Source organism: Bacillus rossius, chromosome 1, assembly GCF_032445375.1.
Source record: "Bacillus rossius redtenbacheri isolate Brsri chromosome 1, Brsri_v3, whole genome shotgun sequence".
NCBI lineage: Eukaryota > Metazoa > Arthropoda > Insecta > Phasmatodea > Bacillidae > Bacillus > Bacillus rossius.
Window position 1 is genome coordinate 337,155,960 of NC_086330.1, and position 25,735 is coordinate 337,181,694.

General features: G+C 42.7%; 1 protein-coding gene across 1 annotated transcript in view; it reads left to right on the forward strand.

Annotated features, from left to right (window-relative positions):
• Nucleotides 1–25,735, forward strand: part of LOC134528093 (agrin) — a 143,748-nt gene that overhangs the window by 102,501 nt on the left and 15,512 nt on the right. The gene's annotated exons all lie outside the window — the stretch shown is intronic.

Genomic DNA, 25,735 nt, shown 5'->3' on the forward strand with positions numbered 1-25,735 from the left:
CTCAGATATTTCACCTCTGAAAGATTCAAATTATAATTTGGTATGGTAAAATCAAATATGAAAAAGTTCTTGACTTACACTAAGTTTTTGAGTCTACCATGTGCATTTCAATCCTAGCATTAATTGAGAGTAAGATAACGTTCGTAAACGTCCTTTTGTATCATTTTTTTTATATTATTTATAAATCAATAATTCTTTTTCTTAAATCCTAGAAACAAGAATTTTCCAAGGTTTTGGAAAACAAAAATTGTTATTGAAATTATATTTATCTCCTAGAAGTAAAGAGTTTTACTATAAAGGCTACATACAAACGGTATACTACACGTTTTCCTGCTATCAGTTCATGCTATGATTGAAACATGAATGTGTCTTCAAGTGCCTAAAATCTCTAAATAAACGCTTATTTAATTTACAAAACTTCTCAGAAATAACAAAAAAAAAATTTTAATAATTTCGTTTGTCTGTCAGATTTTATATCACTACGAAAACTACTCACACACTAGCCAATGTATTTTGGTTAAAAGTACGATAGTAAAGTATGTATTGACAATGGGACATGTTTATCTCTTTTTTATCCCGCAGAACGAACAAATTGGTTTTATCACGCATATAACTAAACTATTCAACGGAACTTCTGACGAAGTCTCTGCCACAGCTAATTATTAATAGGAAAACCTCGTTATTAAAATCCAAGTTGTATGTATTACAGAATGATTAGTACGAACATCGTAGCATGATAATAATAAAAAAAATTGACCTAAGTAATACTGATATCATAAGCTTGGTTCAGTGTATGATGGTATATCGCCTTATATATATATATATATATATATATATATATATGAACCTTTTCTAATATAATATTTTACCCTTTCCAAAAAGCACATTTTTTATTTTATAAAATTCGTACTTGTAAGTTTTTTTATCACATTCATTTTTTTTAGGATATACTATTGACTATAAAAATATTTAGAACTTAATTGCAGTATTATTTCTATATGATATAAAATTAGTAATCGAATTAATTGTGCAATGTTTTGGTTAAAGCTTATCCCACTATTACTAAGTACCAAAAATATGGTCCCTTAAGGTTTGTTATAATGAGGTCTGAGCCAGCACGCGTGGTTTGCTCGCGATGAAGAAGTTGGCACGACTGCAAAAATGTTGTGGCTGGTATGATTACAGGGATTTAATTCCCAACCACAACCCGAACAGTTCCGAAGTTTACCAAAGTAAAAGGTTAGGTTAGGTACTGTAAGTGTAATAAATAATAGTATTTTTATTTTTTCTGTAGGGTAGGTTTGGTTTGGTTAGCAAAGCAATTTTGAAAGGTTGGTTAGAAAGCAAAGCGTCATTTAAAATACTCAATGAATGTAAAATACATAATTTTTTTTTCGTTCCACGAGCTGTCGGAATACTTCGGAGAACTTCGGAACTGTTCGGGTGTGGCTCTCATACCTCATATATTGTATCCATTGCTCAATTTATTACCAGGGGCTCTCGTACCTCTGGTAGCCACTCACTGCCAGGGTTGCGAGCGCCCCTGGTCATAAATAAAGCAATGGATAAAAATATGAAAGCGGACTACGCGTCAAAGTCCCCAAACCACTGCATCATAGACTCTTTTCCACTCTGTCCAATTCTTCATCCCTACCATCCACTGTATCCTGTATACTCCTGCACTTGCACCCAGTATGACAGAGCCCAGAGTTTTTTTTGTGTCTATACAGGTTTTACCTGGATCATCGTAAGCAAATTTTTAAGCTAGTTTTAAGATAGGGGAGTTAGCTATGGCTTCAACTGCTGCCACGGCTGGCCAATCCCCGAACAAATCACACGATGCATGCGAACCTCTCCCTGCATGGCTAATCCCAGCATGGCTAGGCGTATAGGCTTCGGCCTGAGACGCACCTAGGTCCCTCCCTAACACGGACCCTTCCTACAAGTACGAAAGTGTTTTTTAATAAGGTCCACTTGGTCATAAACTTGTAAAAAAAGGTTTTTATTGACAGTATGTCTATTTCACTATCATGAATAATCGCCATTCAGTTCCAAATACTTTTCGTAACGCTGCATGTAGCGCTACTCTAACCCCTCTGCATAGAAGTTCGCCGCCTGGGAATCACACCACCAGGAAGTGAGACTACTCGCTATGCAATTGAGTGAAGCGGGCAGCCGGCACACAGGGGCATCCCAGGCCCATGACGATCAAGCCGATGGCCTCTTAGGCTCCTTTCACACGAGGCGACTGATCGCGGCGACTGATCTCCGCAACTTTTAGTGGAGCATTGTTTTGTATGATAACTTTCACACGAGGCGACTGCAGTCGCTCGAGCAGGCAACAGTCGCTTGCAGTTGCTCACTATCGCAACTGATCGCCGCAACTACAGTTGCCGCAACTGGATATGAAACATGTAATCAGATACACGTTTTCAAACGAGGCGACTGGTCGGCGCGACTGGCGAGTGGCGTCTGCCGTTCCCATAGTTGTGAAGTGACCGAACCATGGCACATCGTGTTCATATGAACCGTTCTATTACTAAATTAATAGAAGAAAGAGTAAACACTGAAGACCTCATTTATGAAGTACAGAACAACGAGGCTATTTGGAACAGTACACTTGAAGAATACGGAAATAAACTTGAAAAAGGAAATGCATGGCACAAAGTAATAACGAAATTCTTCGGTGATTTCGATGAAAAACCATCTCCAGAGAAAAATGAAATAGGTAAGATAAAACTTTATATTAGTTTCATTACGGTAATGGTTTATAGATATAGTGAGTGATACATAATACGCTTTGTAAATGTATGAGGCAGTGACTACACTGAAAGTACTTCCGTAATAAAGTAGCGGCTGAAAATATTTTTTTTATTCTTGACAAAACACTTGTCCACACTTATAAAAGCCTCTTGAAAATAGTTTACAATAGTTTTAAATTTTGTTTTGCGTTTAATGGTTCTTTTAATATTCGAGAAATTTGTGCTAGCGTTGTTGACTTGCAATGTTGTTGTGATACGGAACTATTTCTCTACCGAAAGCAAATATTTTTCAACAATAATAAATTATATTTCAGGACGAACGTTTTCTGCAATGGTTCTTAAATACGTTCCATTTGCCAAGGGATGGAACCTTCTGCACTTATGAAGTACTTGGCAAACATGTCTCTAACATTGCTTGCAAGTCTTGGTGTTGGTCGTCCAGCGGGTTCCATATCAAGGAGCCCTTCAATTGTTAAAGTATCCTCAAAGCGAATCCCGTCCCTTTCTTTTACAAAGTTGTGTAGTAAACAGCACACGCTGACTATGTCTTCTGCTAGGGTTAAGTCAACATTTAATGGCCTATGAAAAATACGCCACTTGTTTACGAGAATGCCAAACGTGCATTCGATATATCTGCGCGCTCGGGAGAGTCTGTAGTTGTATATACGTTTTTTTACACTTAAAAATTTACCTGAATAAGGCCGTAAAATATTATTAGAAAGTCCAAAACCTTCATCAGCAACAAAGACAAAGGGCATAGGTCCATCAAATCCTGCATATGATTCTTGTGGTACCGGTATGTTGAGCTGTTGGTTCTGAAGTTTCTTGAAAAATACGCTTTCTTTAAACACTGTGGAGTCTGATGATTTTCCGTATGCACCTACGTCTATAAATAAGAACTTATACGATGCATCACACAAAGCAAGAAGGAGTATTGAGAAGTAGTTTTTGTAATTGTAATATAAAGAACCACTATGAGCAGGTTTGATTATGCGAACGTGTTTCCCATCCAGTGCTGCCATACAATGTGGAAAATTCGTCCTTTCGTAAAATTGTGCTGCTGTTTGCAACCATAGTTCTTCTGTCAGTTCACGGAAACATATCGGCTTCAGTCGAATCCAGATTGCCTTGCAAACTTGACGGACGATGGTAGAAATTGTAGAGATTCCTAGCCTATATTGGAAGTGAAGGTCTGTCATTGTTGAACCTGCACCCAAGTACCTGTAACAAAATATAATAAATTTAAAATGTACACAATCTAATAAGAATGTGTCCTAACAAATTTGTAAACGGTATGTTACAGCTGCTGCTATACAGAAGAAGTGGAAAAGTATCCGGACATGCTATGCTAGAGAACTTCTGAAAAAGAAGACAGAAAAAAGTGGTTCTGGGGCTAGTGGCCGAAAGCAGTATGTATATTTAAAAACATTGCGTTTTTTAGAAACTGTGACGAAGAAAACAACAAGTAGTATGAACTGTATCTCTGGCGAAGATCTTAGTGTTGAAACAGAAGTAGACGATGATATTTCAACACAACAAGAAGAAAACCCAGTAAATATCCAAAAAACATCACGGAAGAGACAGATCAAAGAAAATGATGAGCTTATTAGTGTACTAAAAAAAAAATATGTATGGAAAGTACAGCTTCGGATGAAAAAGATGAGGATCGCTTGTTTTTACTATCTCTTGTTTCGGAAATGCGTAAAGTTCCCGATGAAAGAAAGCTCAAACTTAAATCTGACTTAATTTTGGCTATTGCAAATGCTCAACAAGTGCGACAGATGCCACAACAATTTCAGTATAATAATACCAGTACTGTAGGCATCCCATTTCAATCTGTTCCACAAATCAATCATGGTCCATCATGTTCTCCAGTCGGTCTGCCAAGTAATTCATCAGTGATAAATTGTGCACCGCAGAGGGATTATGTTTACAATGTTTCATCTCCTGCATCTACAACATCATGTGTATTACGTTCACCAACAGAATCAGTGGGCAGCCATTATAGTGATGTGATATGCTTTGAATAGTTACTCTCTTTCCCATTTTCGTGGCGTGGTCTCAATTTCTATTTGTTTTCCACAACTGTAACATTTCCTTTATGGTAATTTTATTCACTGTAGTCACAAGTAAGCAACCTTAAGCATACTGTAACTTGCTATACATTGTCTTATGCCGTGTGCTTTATTCAGAACATTTAGTGACTGCTACAAACTAAAAACTTATTTCTTTATCACGAGAACAATGTTTCATGTGGTTGGTAGCCCCTTGCAAATTAATAATAAACACATTACAGAAGCATTAAAAGTTATTTTTTATTATTTTTAATCACCTTAAATAAAAATATAAGTAGGTAGTAATATACTGATATGTTTATGCCATGTATTAAACATATTGCTTTGATTACACATATTACTTACCTTAAAGTAAGAGCAAGTTTTTCTTTAGCAGGAATACTTTTTCTCATAACTGTATCAATTCCTTGCACATCGGATTCTATGTAGTACAGTAATTCGTCAAACGAATTTCTTGACATACGAAAGTAATTAAAAAATTTCTTTCCATCTGACAACAGCTCGTCAAATAAACTGTAAAAAAGTCCCCGCTCTATTCTCGACCTTAAAATAGGATGCACATGCATGCTTCTTCTTGATCTGCGCTTTCTCTTCTTGAGAAGCAAGAGGAGCAGCAGAACCTCTTCGTCCCTAGACGCCATGACGAACTGAAATCTATTTTACTCGGCGATCGCCGCAACCAGTTGCCTGCGCTAACGGCACAGTCGCCAGCAAAGGCGACTGATCGCCACGCTCAGTCGCCGCGATCAGTCGCCTCGTGTGAAAGGAGCCTTAGCGAGCCACGCGCCCAGCAGGCCGGCAACCCCAGGTGACAAGGTCATGTTTGCCGTGCGCGTGACTCGCGAAGTAGCCATCGGCTTGATCGTAGCGTAGCTTGGGATACTACGATAAATACTCCTGTGTGCGGGCTTCCTGCGTTACTCGCCTGCACTGCGGGTAGCAGCGCTTCCTGGCGAGTGACTTGCCTGCTCGCTTCGGCGATCCGAGAGACTGGCTGCTGTCGCTGCTGTTTGCTGGACTTCCTTTGAAGATGTTGCCGCGGCCGCTTTGTGGGCGACTGCAAACGATTCGTCGTCTAGCTGACGATGAGGAACTCAATATTGCCGTTGTAAACTGGCCTAATTCCCAGGAAGCAAACTTCTATGCAGAGGTGTTAAAGAAGTGCTAAGTGCAGAGTTACGAAAACTGCTTAAAACTGAATGGCGATAGCGTGGAAAACTCAACTGTCCCAATTTTTCAATGGTATTGAATTGTTGATGTTTGCTTCGTCTCCATGGCAACGGCTATTGTTGATAAATTCTGCGTTTCCTTACGACGGTTTTTACATTTTAATTCTTAATCACTTGAAGATCTTAATCAGTTGCCAAGGAGAGTTACAGGGGCATTAAAGATTTAAAATTACCTGTTTTTTGACGTGACAACGTCTAATAAATCGATGAACGCCGGCTTCAACCAAGAAAAAGGATGACTCATTGTCCCGTTTGTCCCGTTACGCTCATTTTCCCGTTACGCACATTGTACGCTTGCGCCGCATCTATCTCTCTTCTACTCGATTGGCCTATGAATCTACTATTATATTAAATAGGTTAAGGCGGGCTTTTCAAAAGTATTTTTTTAAATTTAGTACTTTAACTAAACTATTTTGACGTGACAACGTCTAATAAATCGATGAACGCCGGCTGCACGCACGAAAAAGTTTCCCGTAATGCACATTGTCCCACTACGGATGTCCCACTACGGATGTCCCACTACGGATGTGTCCTGTTATGCTCATTGTACGCATGCGTGGCATCTCTCTTCCAATCGATTGGAACAACCATCGATTTGACTTTTCAAATATATTTTCGTCGTTTGAATAACTAATATTATGTAATTTAACGATCGTCCATCGATTTTCAGCACAATCGGTACGGTTATTAATTTCCCGCCTACCACTATAAGAAATAAACATGGCGGACTAAATACGTTTTTAAAACTTCCACAACACAAAACAAAATTTTTATAAATGTATATAACATCTGAAACAATTGTTTCTAATATGGCCTCGTGGCCGTTCGGTTAGCATCGCTGACTACCAATTCAAAAGGTTGACGGATCGAATCCTGGCCGTTGCAATACTTTCATTTTTGACGTGACAACGTCTAATTAATCGATGAACGCTGGGTGCACGCACGAAAAATTGTCCCACTACAGATGTCCCACTACGGAAGTCCCACTTACCCATGCGTTGCATCTCTCTGGTATGTTGCGGACGGTACAGAGAACTCGGCCGGCGTTCGAGGTTATTGTTGTGCGCCGCGCCACGGGAGTATATTCGCAAGGAAATGGCGTTCTTACAAATAAGTATTATTTTAATTACTAGTGTAAATCAGTATATTTAAACAGGGTTGTATGAGTATTGTTTTAGCTGTGTAACTAAATATTTATTGCTGGTATGATACTTTTCACGCTTTAGTTTGACATTGGTAATTATTTGTCATGAGTTATTATTTGATCAACTAAATCACACACTGTATTATAGTTATGAGCCCACGAGTGTAAAATATTTCGAGTCCAACAGAGAATATGCTAGTTAAAATAAATTCAAACAAATATCGTGCGTGGGATATTATTGATTTATAACATCTGAAACAATTCTGTTTTAAATATGGCATCGTGGCCGTGCGGTTAGCATTGCTGACTTCCAATGGAAAGGATGATGGATCGTATCCCAGCCGCTACTATACTTTATTTTTGTGCTTGTAAAAATAAATACGGCGCGCGCGACACTACAAAAGTAATAATTACATTTGAATTAATGAATGCAAAGAAAAGTAAATTTATCAATTAAATTTTAGATTTCATTTCACACCTTCTTTGTTTCCATACAAAATAGTGATAATTCAATAAAAATTATTCAATTGTATTCATAAAGTATGCAAAGGTAGATTTTATCATACAAAAGATAGAAAAATTAAAAAAAAAAAAATCTTCCTCAAAGAATATAATCTTTTTAATGCCTAAATGGTTTGGTTGCAAAAACCTATTACGGCTCAGTCTCAGGCCGAATTAGATATTTCATTTTCTACTGGATCAATCATTTCATCAATGTTTTGTTATGACGTTGTCACGTTAAACTATCGTCCGTAAATCAACTTTACAGACAACCAATTTTTAACGAACAATGGTGTTTTACAGTTACACATAATAATTCAAATTACACCCGGGATCTTTTGGACTTAAAAAATATTGTAACACATTATAAATAAGTTTGGTGTGTTTGGGATGCGTATTTGTTATAAAATCGTATTATAAAAACGAAATAATATTATTCCCTTATGGTGCTACTATCTACAGTGACGGACGCGAACCGAACGAATCGCGCAATCTATCTGCTTCCACGGCAACCAGGCTCTCGTTAATACTGATTTTACTTTGTTTATCGCGAGGGCGTTATTATTAATGAATTATAAATATAATTTCGTGCCCGGGACCACAATTATCATTTTGAGCACTAGAAAACATAAAAACGTAAAATATTTTCGAGGAATTTTAATCTGTGGTTTTCATTGCTTATTACAACAACAATTTCAGCAATAAAGGTTAATTTATTATTCTTGCATTTTAAAAATCTGATTACTAGTATAATTTCAAGTATTTATTATTTTTATTATTAAAAATAGTAGCATCTGTCGGCGAGTGCAGTAATAATAGGTTATTTTAGATATTTGATTACAGTTAATTTATATGAAAACTTGTTCATAATTATATTTAAACGAAAAGTTAATGTGGTTTTCATTGTGCCGTCACCCGACCTCTGTGAAAGGCCCGGGGGTACCTGACGGGTGCTACGGGCATCGCGATGCTTTTGCTGTCCGGAGGGTCGCCAGGCTAGCGGGCTGCTAGGCCGTTGATGTCGGGTCGTGGATACTCTGCCCCCGCGTGCCCTAACCTGAATGGTTTTTCCTTGGCTGTGAAGGCCGCTCGGCCATGTGGAGGACGGAAGACTACGGAAATTATTGTAACACAAGTTGGTGAGAATTACGTTTAATTTAAGAGCTTCACCTACGCGTTCGCTCCGAGGTTCAGTCCCGCTACAAAAAATCTCACTAACACTTGGCAACGTCTAGCGGTTACACAGTTACACTTACAAAACTATCAAAAAAGAAATTGGTTGGCTGTAAAGTCGGTTTACGGACGATAGTTTAACGTGACGTCATAGCAAAATATTGATGAAATGATTGATCCAGAAGAAAATGAAATATCATATTCGGCCTGAGACTGAGCTGCAATAGGTTTTTGCAACCAAACCATTTAGGCATTAAAAATATTATATTATTTGAGGAAGAATTTTTTTTTAATTTTTCTATCTTTTGTATGATAAAATCTACCTCTGCATACTTTTATGAATAAAATTTAATCATTTTTATTTTATTTTCACTATTTTGTATGGCTACAAAGAAGGTGTGAAATGAAATCTACAATTTAATTAATAAATTGGAACCCTTCTTCCTCCTTAATTGGAAGAGGGGTTGCGTCCCCGACTCACTCTGGGCGCGAAGGGAAAAAATAAATATTAAAACCAGGCATAAAAAGCTAAACAATATAAATTCCCCACACCACTGCCCAGGGGTCAGGCCAAAAACTTCAAAGGATATAATAGCAGAGTAACCATTAAACAAACAAGAGGCAAGACTTTGGACGTATGTTATTAAAAAATAGAAATTTGCAAAAATAGTATTTACTATACATAACCATACAAGCTTAGTTACAAAAGCTGACGTTAATAATGGCAGCATCTTATCCCCATTTGCGATACTAACAATAACCTTTAAAAAATCGTAAAAATATAAATACTGATAACAACAAGTATAAAAATATATATAGGCGTGAGGCGTGGCCACTATAAAATATCAAAATTTACTGACTGCCCTAATACCAAAAATCAAACAAGACAATCAATACAAATAATATATAAAAATTCTACTATAATAAAACTGAAGTACAAAAAATGTATTTAAATAAATTTCTTAAACTCTCAATCAACGGTTTAGTCTTTCTTCAGATGTTCGTTGCTAAAGACTTGCCAAAAAACAAAGTTAATATCCTAGGCGTGCGCTGGCTTCCTGACCTTCCTCACCAACTCCAGAGTCTAATGCCACGCCGGGCCATAGGTACGAATTCACAAAGGCGTGGACGATGATCAAAAAAAAATTATCTTATTTTTAAGGGAAATGTAGCAAAAACTCTTCACGTAACATAACTATGTTACCACAGAAGTATTTATCATCTACTTCAAACAAAGTCTTACTTCTTTATTAACTTGCCAATGATTTCATAAAAACGTAGAATGGCCGCACCAACGAAAATCAGTCTGCGCATGTAGTGCAATATCGATCGCATACTTTTAATAATACTGCACAAGCTGATTATATTAGCTAAAGCCAACTTTAAGTATGCAAATTCCGAAGACAAAGTCTCAAAAACAAAATTGCAAAATGTTCGTTTCTTCCAAACAGGCAAACGGGCGACCTTTTTAAAAAATCCCACACTGGAACAACGTGTGAAACAAATGGGCCTCTTCACCAAACAGGCTAATAAAAGTTCCGTCCAAATAAAATTTAGTATGGGAAAATACACAGTTCACTAGGTTTGCCAAAAACCCGTGCAGCACCACGAGGGTAAAAATCAAAATTGCGGCCTCTCTTTACCTTGATTACTTCTGTATCACAGGGCAATCCATTGCCCTGTCGCCCAGCGTGGAGCCTCCATCCCAATACTCTTCGTCGCCCGTTGCCGTCCGGCACACCAGTCCGCACCGTCACATAGCTCTCTCTTCGACGGACGCTGGCCACCCACTTTTCGCGGCCCCAGCTGATTTCCCATTCCCGGCAAGCCGAATGTCTGACGTCATCAGCCAACCGCCGGGCGCTCGCCAAGTGGTAATTACGTGAAACACAATCGATATTCTTAAGCTTATAATCCATAGCTACCAAAAGGCGTATAACTAAATAACAGAAACAAATATAATTAAAAAATTTACAAATAAATTAACATTAATTAAAAAAGGCGTAAAAATACGTGAAATAAAAAACCATATAAAACTAGAGACCAACAACAAAAATAAATTACAAGTAAAAATGTGGCCCTGCCGGCCACAAAATTTACTTTTATTTGCATTAATTAATTCAAATATATTTATTACATTTGAAATGTTGCGTGCGCCGTATTTATTTTTACAAGTATAAAAAAGAACTCGCAGGTGCTGCGATTCGAACCGACAATCATTGGACTGGAAGTCAGCCATTCTAACCTCATGCCCACGAGGCCATATAGAGAAAATTGTTTCAGATGGTATAAATTAATAGTATTCCAAGCACGAAATTTGTTTGAATTCCTTTTAACTAGCATATTCTCTGTTGGACTCGAAATTTTTACACGCTCGTGGGCTCATAACTATAATACGGTGTGTAATTTAGTTGATCAAATAATAACTGATGACAAATAATTACCAATGTCAAACTAAAGCGTGAAAAGTATCACACCAGCAATAAATATTTAGTTACACAGCTAAAACAATACTCATACAAAACTGTTTAAATATACTGATTTACACAAGTAATTAAAATAATACGTACTTGTAAGAACGCCATTTCCTTGCGAATATACTCCCGTGGCGCGGTGCACAACAATAACCTCGAACGCCGGCCGAGTTCTCTGTACCGTCCGCAACATACCAGAGAGATGCAACGCATGGGTAAGTGGGACTTCCGTAGTGGGACATCCGTAGTGGGACAATTTTTCGCGCGTGCAGCCAGCTTTCATCGATTTATTAGATGTTGTCACATCAAAAACACAACACTACGCGACACTGAAATGATTACCGCGGCAGTCTCGCGGGACGTGGGTCAATGCTCGCTGGAGACGGTCAGCGCCGTAAGTCAACGGGCTCAGGGGGGGCTCGATGAGCGGGCTCCTAAGTTCGGAGTAACACTTACGTGACAGTGCAGCCGGCAGGCATATGCACGGTGTCCTTAAATAAAATGCTCTCGCTGGAGTTGGCCAGTACTGTAAGTTTCGTTTTCCGATACGCAGAGCGGTATCACAATGAAGATGGTCGGGATAGACCCGGTTCTGCAAAATAAGCGCAGAGTCAACATGGGCAGCGGTGAATTAATAAAAGGATTTAGTTATGAAGGTATAGTGCAGAATAAAATAATCAGTGAAACTATTTTGAATGCTGCCCACGGACACACGTCTGTTTCCGGCACAGAGTGATTGGTGACAGACTGCCGAAAGATGGCCGCTTCGCAAGGGAGGGCACTTTCACCTCCTTTGCGAGTCGGCGCCAAAAAAATAACCTAATTTGTTATACTATGAGTAAAACACATGTTCCAGGTGCTTGATTAAGACTTTGCACCTGGTAAATAGTTACCTAAGGCTTAACAGTTGTTTTAAATGATTTAATAATTTTAAAAGCGGCACCAAGTTGGCGACTGTAGGTTAAACTCTAAATTGTCCCAACGTGCACTGTTTGGGTTTAAATTTTCTTAGTTTGGCTAGACTACTATCACAGGCCAATTAGTCAAGGCCAGTAGTCGCTGTGGCTAGTAACGAGGTTTGTTTTCACTTCCGTGAGTGCCACGCACGCATGAAGTCTCTACAATGCATTTTCTCACTGCTTGTGATAAATTAATTTAGTCTTAATGCCTTGTTTGGTAATTGTTTTCCGTAGTCGATCCCCCGGTGTTTCGTGTCCTGATGTTTAATTCAGTTAATTTAGATCATGCCCGGGGTGCTCGCTTGACTCGTTCCAGCTGGGCTAGGGGTGCGCTCCGAAAACGGGATCCGGAACTGGCAGTGCGGAGCACCAGCTTAAAGGCCATGGTCGGTACGACGTCAGTTGCTTATTACAACAACAATTTCGACAATAAAGGTTAATTATTCTTGCATTTTAAAAATCTGATAACTAGTATTACTTGAAGTATTTTTTTCTTTTATTATTAAAAAAGTAACATCTGTCTGCGAGTACAGTAATAATAGGTTATGTTACAATTGACTAAAAATTATGATAAGAATTTATTTATATGAAATCTTGTTCACAATTATATTTAAACTTTATAGCTAAATGCCAGTTTTTAAAATTATTTACAAGTCATCTACACGTGAACTGTTTCGTCGACTGTTTGTAAAGTGCCCACGCACAAGTGAGACTGAAAAGTTAATTTGGTTTTCATTGCTTATTACAACAACAATTTCGGCAATAAAGATTAATTAACCTTGCATTTTAAAAATTTGATTACTAGTATAATTTCAAGTATTTATTCTTTTATTATTGAAATTAAAATAATTCATTTTATTCATAAAAGTATGCAATCATTTCATCAATGTTTTGTTATGATGTTGTCACGTTAATCTATCGTCCGTAAACCGACTTTAAAGACAACAAAATTTTTTCTTCCAATTTTTTCATTTTTCCAAAATTAAGAGCAATAAACAAAAAGAAACATAAGAGAGAATTTAAATAATATTTAGACTTTTAATATCAAGTTGAACAACCTAATCGAAGTGCAAGGGAATAATACTATTTTATGGAGCCAATTGAACATTCGAATTAAACAATTGACGTTGACCCAAGTGTCTCCCCTGCTTATAAAGCCCGTTATGCTACGCCAACCCCTGATCCTCCCCTGCCCCGTGCAGTGATTGTGTGTGTGAAGAACATACTTGTATAGTTATTAACGTGTCCTGTATATATTTATGTATTATTTTTCCGTAATTTTTGCAATTTCATTATTGTTATATGTCTTTCTAAATATTATGTGACGTTTATTTTAATTGCTGTCACCGGGCGACGAAGCCCAGGCCAACACCCGGAATCTCTCCGAGCACTGCACGTGTCGCGGATTGGGGGGAGGACGGGCGGAGAGGCAGAGACGTGACAGGAAGGGGCAGTAGTCATCTGGCGGCTGAGCGATGCGGTCGTGCAGGAGACTAGTGTCGCAGCAAGACTAGAGCCACGGCTGGTAATATTGGGTCCGGGGGATCGGGAACCGCGCGATCACGTGTGTTACGTTGTCGGTTGCCATTGTAAATAATTTAATTGTGTATAAGTATTTTCTTGTTTCCTTTGAGGCGGGGCATTCCGCGCATTCAGCGGACACGTGCGTGCCGCAACGAACCGGACTTGACGTCGCCGGCGACGGCATTCCAACTTAATCAGTTTCTCGCGATCATAGGGAAAGGGCAGAGACAGTTCAGGAAGCGCATACGAGACCAGGGGGTGCAGTCCGCACTTGGCGCCTGCCCGCCCCAAACACGTTTAGCCGAGCCTTACTCCGCGGAGGGACGGGTGTTGTGCCGCGGATCGCCCATGTACATAGATTGCGAGAAGGGCTCAATAAATACTTGCAGTCAAACTGTCAACACATCATTGTAGATCGGATAGTGTTAATTTCCCCCCCCCCCCGAAGCCTGAACCCTCCCTGAGAATACAACGCAACCCACATCACAGGGGTGATATCCGGGGCTACGACAAGTGTCACCCAACTTGGGTGTCCAATTTCTTAAGAAATTCAATTTGAGCATTTTTATGAACTTTTTATTAAATTCTGAGCGGGCCGGGCTGAGACGCGGCGAGGCAGGGCTGAGCGTGGGAGACGCAGCTGCGTGCGGAAGCCGGTGCGAAAGGCCGGCATGACAGGACGGCGCGACGAGATAGCAGCGGATCGAGTTGCGATGCGTCCCACGGCGCTGGTGCGTAACGGAATCAGGGCGGCGACACCGAGAAGATAGCGACGGTAAGATAGCGGATGTCAACGGGACTGATAATTTCGGGAAAGTGCGAGTGGTGTGACTTACCACGTCGGGACGATAACACCGCGGGCGGCGACACAGAGAGATTGTGTGCATGTCTGTGGACCCGGGAGGTGAAGCCGGACACAGACGAGTGTGACAGGGACAGTAGCGGTGAACTAACGCATGCGGAGAGCAGGGGCAACAGCGAAATGGACGAACAAGCAGTAACTAGTGCGGTCGTGACAAGCCAGGAGGAGAGAGAGACAGACAGTGAGAGAGGGGTAACAGTAACGGCCAAACGTAACGAGTTTCCCGCGGTGCAGCAGGTAGCGGAAAGGTCAACTCCGCTGCCGGAGTTCACGGGAGAAGTGCATGAAAATCCACGAGCATTTATCCTGAGGTGCTGGGATGCACTGAGACACGTACCGCGGAACACCTGGGCAACTAGAGTGAGCGGACAACTGCGAGGGCGGGCATTACTGTGGTGGACTGAAACGGGCGATTTCCTAGCAGACTGGGATGAACTCGAGCGGACATTCGAGCGCTGTTTCGATGGACATCTCGCGTGGGCACAGTGCCAATAGGCACTACACTGCGAAGTTCAAGGCCAGGAGGAAATTGTCGAGGCGTTCATAAACAAGAAGGCACGGTTGCATCGCCGACTGAACCCGAACGTACCTGTGAAACAAATCATTCCCGTCATCGGCGAGTTATTGCTACCAGAACTGAGACCGTTTTTGAGGGGAGTGGCGGACCGGGATTTAATAGACTTTTTAGAAATAGCCCGGAGAGTGGAGCAAGATCTGTGTAGACTTAGAAGTGTGCACACATCGCGGGAACGGGGCAGCGGGTTACACATACAAGAGCGGGCAGAGACCGAAGAGGCACTGGCAGTGGTGCCATATGTATCCGCGCCGACAACAACGGACATACGGCGACAGATCAGACCAGCACCGCTCATCCCGGAGAGGCAGGAGTCAAGGCGTCTGGACAGATGGGGAGACGGCGGGATACCACCACGTTGCCTATACTGCCGCAATGTAGAGTATCATTGGCATGCCGAGTGTCCGACCAAGGCGAGACTGTGGGAAAAGATGACGAGGGAAGGACGTCAGCCGGGAAACGGACAGTAGGGCACAGTGACTCAGTCGGACATTGCCCCCTAGAGACCGGACCTTCCAACGCAATCAGAACACCATCACCGAAGGAGGACGTCGCAGCAACGCCACCCAGCTTCGCCACACAAGCAAGGACGAGCAAATCAATACCCGAACGACAGGAACCATGGCCGATATGGAGCCATGACGGACGTCGGACATTGTCACCAGCAATGCCCCCCACCTGGGGCACGAGGTGTCCCGCGGCAACATCGACTCCGAGAGGAACACCGGCTACAACCCACATCCACGTCGAGGTGGCTGCCCCAGACATCGCACGTCCAGACGCCGCGGGAGGCGCGACCGCCGATGTGGAGCCGGACGCCGCACCTGCCTGGCTGGGACAGCTGGGAGACGGTGTGGTGCACCTGCTGCGGGTACCTGTCTGCCTGGATGGGCAGCCCGTCCACGCACTGGTGGACACAGCGGCGAGCCACACGTTCGTCGCCGCCCGCCTGGTACCGGACGCCCAGCTGCTGCCTGGGGAGACGTCATCCAGCTGGCCACGGAGGGAGTAAACGCGCTTATGTCTGGGCGCGTGCAGGTAACCATCGCCGTTCGAGACAAGCTCAGTCAGACCACCGCATTGGCGATCCCAGGCTTGCGCAAGGACCTGATCCTGGGGCTGCCCTGGTTGATCCAGGAATACGTAGCGATCGACATCGGCGATGGTAAGCAGCACGTGGGCCGACTAGGGCGTCGTACTCTGTACGCTGTCGGACCACCACGACCACCCCCGACGCCCCCATCCATAGGTCTCGCAGGGAGTCGAAACGAGGTGCCGCCCGACTACGTGCACCTGTTCGAGGAGATGTTGGAGCAGCAGCTGCAGGTGTTTGGAGAGGCGGACCTCGTGCGGCGAACGACGTACGCAGAACACAAGATCCCGACTCGGCCCCATGCCCCTATTTTTGTGAAATCGTTTGAGTTTGGTCCAGGTGAGCGGCGGGTCATACAGGAACAAATTAAGGACATGTTACATACGGGAGTCATAGAACCTAGCGAATCCCCGTACAATAGCACTATTGTTATGGCAAAGAAAAAAGACGGCTTTCTAAGATTTTGTGTACTTAAAGCCTCTTAATTCTGTGACTGTTCCTGCCCTGCCGCCGTTAATTAACATAGCTAATGCTCTGGCTGGCCTGGGGAGGGCAAAGATTTTCACTTCACTTGACCTAAAATCCGGGTACTGGCAGGTGCCAGTCTGCCCGGAGGACCGCCCCAAGACGGCGTTCACCGCTCCCGACGGCCTCAGATTCCAGTTCTGTGCCATACCGTTTGGGCTAATGGACGCTCCTGCGACGTTTCAGGCCATGATGGTCCGCATCCTGGGCGGGTTTGTTGTTGACTTCGTCACAGCCTACCTGGACGATGTGATTATCTGGTCTGACATTTGGGAGGAGCACGCGCAACATTTGTCTCTGGTCTTGGAGCAGCTGGCCAGGCATGGATTAACCTGCAATCCACGTAAGTGCCATGTCGGGGCGGCAGAGCTGCAGTTTCTGGGGCACCTTGTCAGTGCGGATGGGTGCCGGCTGCTGCCCGAGCACTTGGACCTGATTGTGACAAAACCAGTACCTAAGACACGGAAACAACTACAGAAGCTCATGGGGCTACTGAATTGGCTTAGGTCATTCATCCCAGACTTCACCACCGTGACAGCACCAATGACTGACCTACTATCACCTAAGACAAAGTACCAGTGGACGGAGGTGGCGGACCGTGCACTGACCGCGGTCAAGGGTTTGTTCCGCAACTGTTGTACTTTGGCGAGACTGACCCCGGACGAGACCCTGTAACTGCAGACTGACGCCAGTCAAGTAGGTATGGGGGCCGTACTGTACCAAGTCGGGCCCGACAATGAGCGCCGCGTGATTGAGTAGGCCAGCGCGAAGTTCGGCCCGGCCGCGCAGAGGTACGATGTCAACGAGCAGGAATGCTTGGCCGTGGTGTGGGCGGTTGGCCACTGCCGGCACCATCTGGAAGGATGCAAATTCACCCTGGGCACTGACAACCAGTGCTTGAAGTGGCTCAATACCATGCAAGGACGGAAGTCCAAGTTTGCGGGTTCCAGGTGGAGCATATCCCAGGAAAAGTGAACCAACTGGCCGACGAGCTCTCCCAACACCCGGACACGACAGTAGAATATGAGGACGAGGGCAGTTGGGACGACCTTGTACCACCGGAGGGTAGGAGACACGATGCCGCGGACGTCAGCGCACCCGCGGTGCTGTACGTGACAGCACAGCCCATGCCGGAGGCGAATCCAGGGCCGGTGGAGACACTGCATGACCTGGTGCAGGCCGTAAAGCAGACCCTGGTGGGGGACGCAGACACACTGATGATGAGGGATTCGTGTGAAGCAGAGTTCTCGCCATTTCAGCGGTGCGTGGACGGAGTCGTGCAGACCCGGAGTCCAGGGGCCATGGGGACCTGGTGCACGTACGTACCAAAGGGGGCACGAGTTGCGGTGCTCACATTTTTTCATGATCACAGTTTAGCTGGGCACCCTGGTGCTGATCAAACAATAGAGGGGGTACGCAGGACATTCCATTGGTCGGGGGTGACGCGTGATGTCAATGATTACATCCGCCAGTGCCAGACATGTCAACAACGCAAAGCACAGAGGTCAGACGGGGAGGAGCAACAGCGACCTCGCCGTCCACAGCAGCCGTTCCAGACGGTAGCACTGGACATCATGGGACCGTATATCCGGACAGCCAAGGGGAAACAGTTCCTGGTTGTCGTGACCAATCTGTTCACGCGCTGGGTGGAGGCGTACCCAGTGTCCAATGTGAGATCGGGTACACTGATGGCGCTGTTGGAGAGGGAGGTGTTCCCCCAGTTTGGCTATCCGGCTGTGCTGTTGTGTGATAACGGGGTTCAGTTCAGTGGTGCCCGCTGGCGGGAGACATGCAGGAAGTGGGGGGTCGAGCACCACAGGACCCCCAAGTACCATCCCCGCGCCAACCCAACCGAGAGACGGAACCAGGAGGTCAAGGCTCAACTCCGTCTACGGTTGGGGAAAGATCACACTAAGTGGGACGTGCATATACCTAACTTGCTTTATTGTCTGAGATGTCGGACCAACGCCGCTACCGGGTACTCGCCCGCGGAGCTGGTCCAGGGCCAGAACCTGGCCCTGCCGGGCGAGTGCCGGGTGGCTGCCGCGGCGAAGGAGGGGGAGCTGGGGGAGGCCCTCAGGACAGAGTTGTCCGTCATGCGGGAACAGTTACATCAGCGCCAAGAGACGTACATTCAAAAGACGACGCCAGTGGTAAGACGTCCTTCGCCACCACTGGAACACGGTGACATGGTGCATGTGCGGCAGCACCACCTGTCGTCCAAGGCTAAGAACTTCAATGTGGGGCTGGCTCCTAAGTGGTCAGAGCCAAGGCAGGTCATCCGCAAGTTCGGGCCCACATCGTACCTGGTACAGACGCCGAGCGGACGACCTGCAACGATACACAGGGACGACCTTTGGCGGGCGGGAGGGAACCAGGCAGAGTCAGGGACGATAGAGGTGCAAGGGGGGTCACAGGGAAATAGGAGGCAGGCACGGTCTGTGGACCAGGAGGAGGAGACGCCACATAGGGGTGAGCGGGGGAGTTTTGGCCAGGGCAGACGCGGGATGCAGGGGGACGTGGATGCCGAGTCACACAAAAGCCAGGAGCGAGCTTTTGCCGCGCAGACAGAGGACACGAGCCCCTGGAAGGAACTGGACAGAAGCCCGCGGGCTAACAGGGAAGGGGTTGCGTGTGGAAAGGGGCAGGGTCGAAGTCAGGCATCCCCGCATCACAGGGGAGCGAAGCAGGTAGCGTGTCTTAAGGGGCAGGAAAGGGAACACGACGTAGGGCGGGCACCGGAACTGACAGGTGACGAAGGTGAGCAGGTAGAGATTACGGAAGTGGAGCAGGGGGACATAATAGTGTGGCCATCGATCCACGAGCTGGCGGGGAATGAGCGAGAGGGGACCGTCACGGAGCCGGAAATGGACAGCGAGGACACGGAGTCGTTAGGGGACTGGTACAGTCCTATCTGGCCAGTGGACGTCAGCCTTTCTACCTCCAGTTTTACTGTTTCCATTACGGAGCCGGAGTCAGAGGGGGAAGAGTCGGACGGGGGTAGGTCAGTCCAGGGGAGGGAGAACCCACCACGCTGACGACGGGCGCCTGTGCAGACGTGTTGTCTGGCGAGTCCTGATGAGGGGGGTCACGACCACACTGAGGTACCGGTGGGAATCCTGGTAGACACATCGTATGATGTATCGGACAGAGCTGTCCAGGTGTCCACGGCATCAAGGGAGGGGCTGGGACCCGCAGTCCAGGGGAACGAGACAGGAAGACCCTCCCGGGCATGGCGGGCGCCGGCCTACCTGGTAGACTACGATTACCACCCATTACCGACTCAGACAGCCCCCCGTGACGAGACGCCACGCATCAGCATGATAAACCTGATGCCCTGGTTCGCGCAGAGGGGTGGCACGGATAGGACATCCCTATTACAGCCAGCTGGCACGCAGCACATACCCAATGGTGACTTGTAAATATGTTCATGGTAGAGGGGCGTTGGCGCACATAGCGGCCTCGTTGAAGGGGGGGGGGGGGGCATTTGAGTCGACCCAAGTGTCTCCCCTGCTCATAAAGCGCGTTATGCTGCGCCAACCCCTGATCCTCCCCTGCCCCGTGCAGTGATTGTGTGTGTGAAGAACATACTTGTATAATTATTAACATGTCCTGTATATATTTATGTATTATTTTTCCGTAATTTTTTTTAATTTCATTATTATTATATGTCTTTCTAAATATTATGTGATGTTTATTTTAAATGCTGTACCGGGCGACGAAGCCCAGGCCAACACCCGGAATCTCTCCGAGCGTTGCACGTGTCGCGGAGTGGGGGGGGAGGACGGGCGGAGAGGCAAAGACGTGGCAGGAGGGGGCAGTAGTCATCTGGCGGCTGAGCGAGGCGGTCGTCCAGGAGACTAGTGTCGCAGCAAGACTAGAGCCACGGCTGGTGATATTGGGTCCGGGAGATCGGGAACCGCGCGATCACGTGTGTTACATTGTCGGTTGTCATTGTAAATAATTTAATTGTGTATAAGTATTCTCTTGTGTCCTTTGAGGCGGGACATTCCGCGCACACAGCGGACACATGCGTGCCGCAACGAACCGGACTTTACGCCACCGGCGACGGCGTTCCAACTTAATCAGTTTCTCGCGATCATAGGGAAAGGGCAGAGACAGTTCATGAAGCGCATACGATAACCTGGGGGTGCATTCCGCACTTGGCGCCTGCCCGCCCCAAATTCGTTTAGCCGAGCCTCACTCCACGGAGGGACGGGTGTTGTGCTGCGGATCGCCCATGTACATAGATTGCGAGAAGGGCTCAATAAATACTTGCAGTCAAACTGTCGACACATCATTGTAGCTCGGATAGTGTTAATTTCCCCCGCCACGAGGCCTGAACCCTCCCTGAGAATACAACGCAAGCCGCATCACGGGGGTGATATCCGGGGCTACGACACAATCACTTTTATTCAAAAAGTTATAGATAATTAAAATAATTTTTTCGTTAAAGTAATAAACATATTTGATTTAATGAGTGCAATTAAAAGTAAATTTATCAATTAAATTGTAGATTTCATTGCACTTCTTCTTTGTATCCATACAAAATAGTGATAATTCAATAAAAATGATTCAATTTTATTCATAAAAGTATGCAATCATTTCATAAATGTTTTCACGTTAAACTATCACCGATAAACCGACTTTACAGACAACCAATTTTTTTAATGATAAATAGTTTCAACCATTTGTGTGTACAATTATATAATGTATTGTGCAATGGTTAAGACATACTCGTTAGTAACAACCTACAACAACTTTACATATTCAAACTCAAAGCTTCTTTCTGAATCCAACATGGAGGATATTATCATCTCATAATTACTTACATACCCGTGTCTCTATGGAAGCATTGTTTTATATACATTCCTGATTCCTTACCTGCCAATAGGTAGCATCTACTGTTAAACGTTACAATGTTACATATGTTTTTATGTATATAATAATAGACATAAATATAAACATTAAAACAATATATTGTGTTTTATTTTATCATAATTAGTATAGTAATGAACCATATATTTTAAACAGTAAATGTATGAGATTAAAGTAGTAAAATTTTGCATCTCTAACTGCAACTAAATGTATAACACAGTGTATATATATTTTCCCATCTCTATTTATATTTAATGATCATTCGATTAATGTAGTTCGTAGAAATTTGTAAGTTCATTTGCCATGCAAATGAATTTAAAACATGTAAAATATAGAGGTGGAAAGGAAAATAAATAAGCCTACCGGGATGTTTTCGTTAATATCGTATCGTTACTCGTTACTTCTGATACCGCATAACTTGCAACGAATCGAGTCGTATTTCGTACGCGTACAATATTACGTCGCGTAAATAATAATAATTAGAATATATACAATTAACAATATTTGTTATTATATTATCTCTATCTCTTTTAAGATAATAAAAGAAAAGTGAAAATTCGCGATAATAAAAAAACAAAAACATACATATTTCTAATTTGTAAAAATACTTTCTTACGTTGTTTCTGTTCCAATCTCAAACTTTGTCTACACACACAATACCTTTAATAAACAGTAAAAAAAACTTGGACGACGAATTTCCAAATTATACTTTACTTAATAAACAAACATCGTTCTTTGTAACGTAAATTCATCGAATATGCGCGCGCATGCGTGAAACATACGAAACATGCGAATAACGAAATGCAGCCGTGTGTAACGTTTCGTTACTCGTATATAGACGGCGCACCCATTACTCAGTAACGAATACATACGGTTTGCTACAGCTCTAGTAAAATATTTAAAGACCATTTTTAAGTTGTGATCCCAGCATTTAAAAATTATATGGTCGGTAATAGAGGTGGCTTGTTACAGCAATGTTCGGTGTCTGTGCCAACCTGATACTGATACAGTAATGGTAGAGGTGGGTTGTTACAGCAATTTTCGGTATCTGTTCCAACCTAATACTGATACAGCATTGTATCATGAGACAAGTATCTGATATTTCTGTATTAGACGGTCCCAGGAGGCAACAAAGCTCCGCGTACGCAGACCGTGCGACCGGAAGGAGAATCTGATACATTATTTATCACGCCTGGTAATTCTCTACCTCTGATTCTCTCATGCCCGCCTGATACAGCCAGTATCAATCAGTTCAACATTCACTGCAGTTCGTCCTGGCCGTGTATCACCATGTTGCGGGCTGTCATGCTTTGTAGTTAGTATCTTTATAGTGAAATAAGGAATGGATAAGTGCACGAAAAAGACTTAATTTGTGTGGAATTTTTTCACGGAAAATAATGAGTTTGCTAATTGTAATTTGTGTAAACAAAAACTGAGTTATAAATCATCATCGACTAATCTGAAGAAACATTTGAAACGTAAACATTGATATAGTATGCTCACTAATGTACCTATCTGTTTTTTTATTTTTTATTGTTGATAAAATCGTGAATTTTTAATGTATAAAAACACTAGTTTCTAATTGTTTTCGAAAAAAGAAAGTCCATATGTTGATTACATCTGTTATTAGTGTCAACTGAGAATTTATTTGCATTTTCATAGCTGTTAGGTGCACAAATATAAATATTATATCTTGTATTAATGTACTTTTTAATATTAAAATTTCATTAGTTTTATTATTGAACGAGACGGTGCACGCACTGCGCACTGAGCGTACTTTGAAGTAGGACAATAAACAAAACGACTTGTAACAATTTCGCTCTGCGCCTCTCCTTCAACGCCTTCCTCTGCGCTTCCTCCCCTACATTATTTACCTCCTTTATCCCTTATTCGTCGTTCCTGCTCCCACCCCTTTCACAAGCTCCGCCCAACTTATCATCATCTGCGATCCTGTTCTGCGCACATTGGCCGTGGTGTTGTTCCATGAGAATTCTGACCTGATACTAAATTACTTGATACTTTTCAAGTGTACTCGTTTGCAGTTCCTGATACAGGCGTGGATATCAGCATTCTCGTTACAGGGTACACATCCTCCGTGCCGTCATCACCAGCGTAAAGAGGTATCGGTATCTCTGATACATTATTTATCACGCCCGGTAATTCTCTACCTCTGTTACTCTCATGCCTGCCTGATACAGCCAGTATCAATCAGTTCAACATTCACTGCAGTTCGTCCTGGCCATGTATTAATTAATTACTACCATGTACATTGTTGCGGGCTGTCATGCTTTGTAGCATTGAATATATATAACTTATAGAAGTCGCAAGGGGATAGGATTTATTATTCCAATTTTCGTATCCAAAACTGTGGTAGTTGTTAGCTCCGCTGCTAGACAGCTCTTCTTTCCACAAGAGGGTACTCGTAGTTACCAGCTTCCACGCCAGAGCGCTGTAGCGTCGCTTTTTTCAAGGTCATGCGCGTAATTCTCTGTCTCACTCTATCGAGAGGCGGTGCCTTTTGTTGAAATCCGAGCGCTTAGATACGGGCGGGCGCAACTTAATTGGAGGAGTACGGCCACCGAAAAAAAAAGTGCGGTTAAAAGATGCCAACATCAAAATTTAAGTTTTAATTATAAGAAAACTACAGAAATTTCTTAAATGTAATAACGAAAAAAAAAATACTGACATTCGTAGTTCAGAATTTATAAAATGTTGTGTTAACGGAGTGGCGCATTGAGTAAAATGGCAAAACATAATTTGGAATAATTCTTGACAACGTTGAATGATTTTGGTAGCTATGAAACAACTATGGCTGCGATGACTGTTCAAACGCGTGCACGTAATGTTATTAGTAACTGAAACTAATGGTATGATGTCATACTTTGTGGCTATGCAGATTATATATATATTTTTTTTTAACATAACATGAAGCATTTTTACATAATGTTTTGGTTGTTTCGTAATTCAAAATAAATAATCTTAAACTTTATATGGTGAATATTCCCAGTAACGAATGACCACTAAAAAAATCAATTTTGCCAACATAGATCTGAAAAGTTAACGATTTACTATGTTAAGTTGCTTATAAATAACGCACATTTCCCGGATCTCCAAAGAAAATAAGAATTTTTGTTATAGCATTGAGTTGCCACTCTTTATATTCCTTGCTTTGAGGTTAGATACACAAGTTATGCTCGTAAAAACGATGCGCGAGCATTTTGAATACAAATATATTTTCTTTTAATAACCGAAAGGTAAATATTATTTCCATGAAATATAATACAATTATTTAAACACAGACAACATATAAGAGCTATTTTTTGTTTATTATTCCATCTGGCGTGATAAATATTATATTTTAAAAACAGTTTGTGGATTTTTAATATAAAATAAATATTTATTTATGACATCAATTTATGTTGTTAAAAAAATTCACTTTGGTATGAATTCAACTAAATTCATGCTATTCAGGGCAGAAAATTATAAACTACCAAAAAAGATTATCTACATTGCTGTTTTGTGTAAATCTGTGCACGGACTTAGTAAGTGATATATTTATAATTCCTCATTTTAGCAACCCATTTTAACACAAGAGAAAAAGGATTTTATACTAAAAATTATTATGTTAAACCATTAATTAGCAGGAAACATGTATGAATAATCTATTTAAATTTGCATTTGAACAGTGAATAATATTTTGCAATAATAAATATATTTTATCATCGTATATTACGGATGAAAAGTTTGTATTTCCATCTAATCAGAAGAATTATGACACAGTTAATTAAATTGCTTTACAAGTTTTTATTCACATGAAAATCATTAAAAATTGGTTGGGAAGTTATTTAAATATACAAAAACAAATCATTATACATACAATTTTATTATCTTGGTGGATTTAAATTAATGGTGTCCCAGTGACTACTGCGAAAATAAAATCTTGCGAAAGGTTTCCTCGTAAT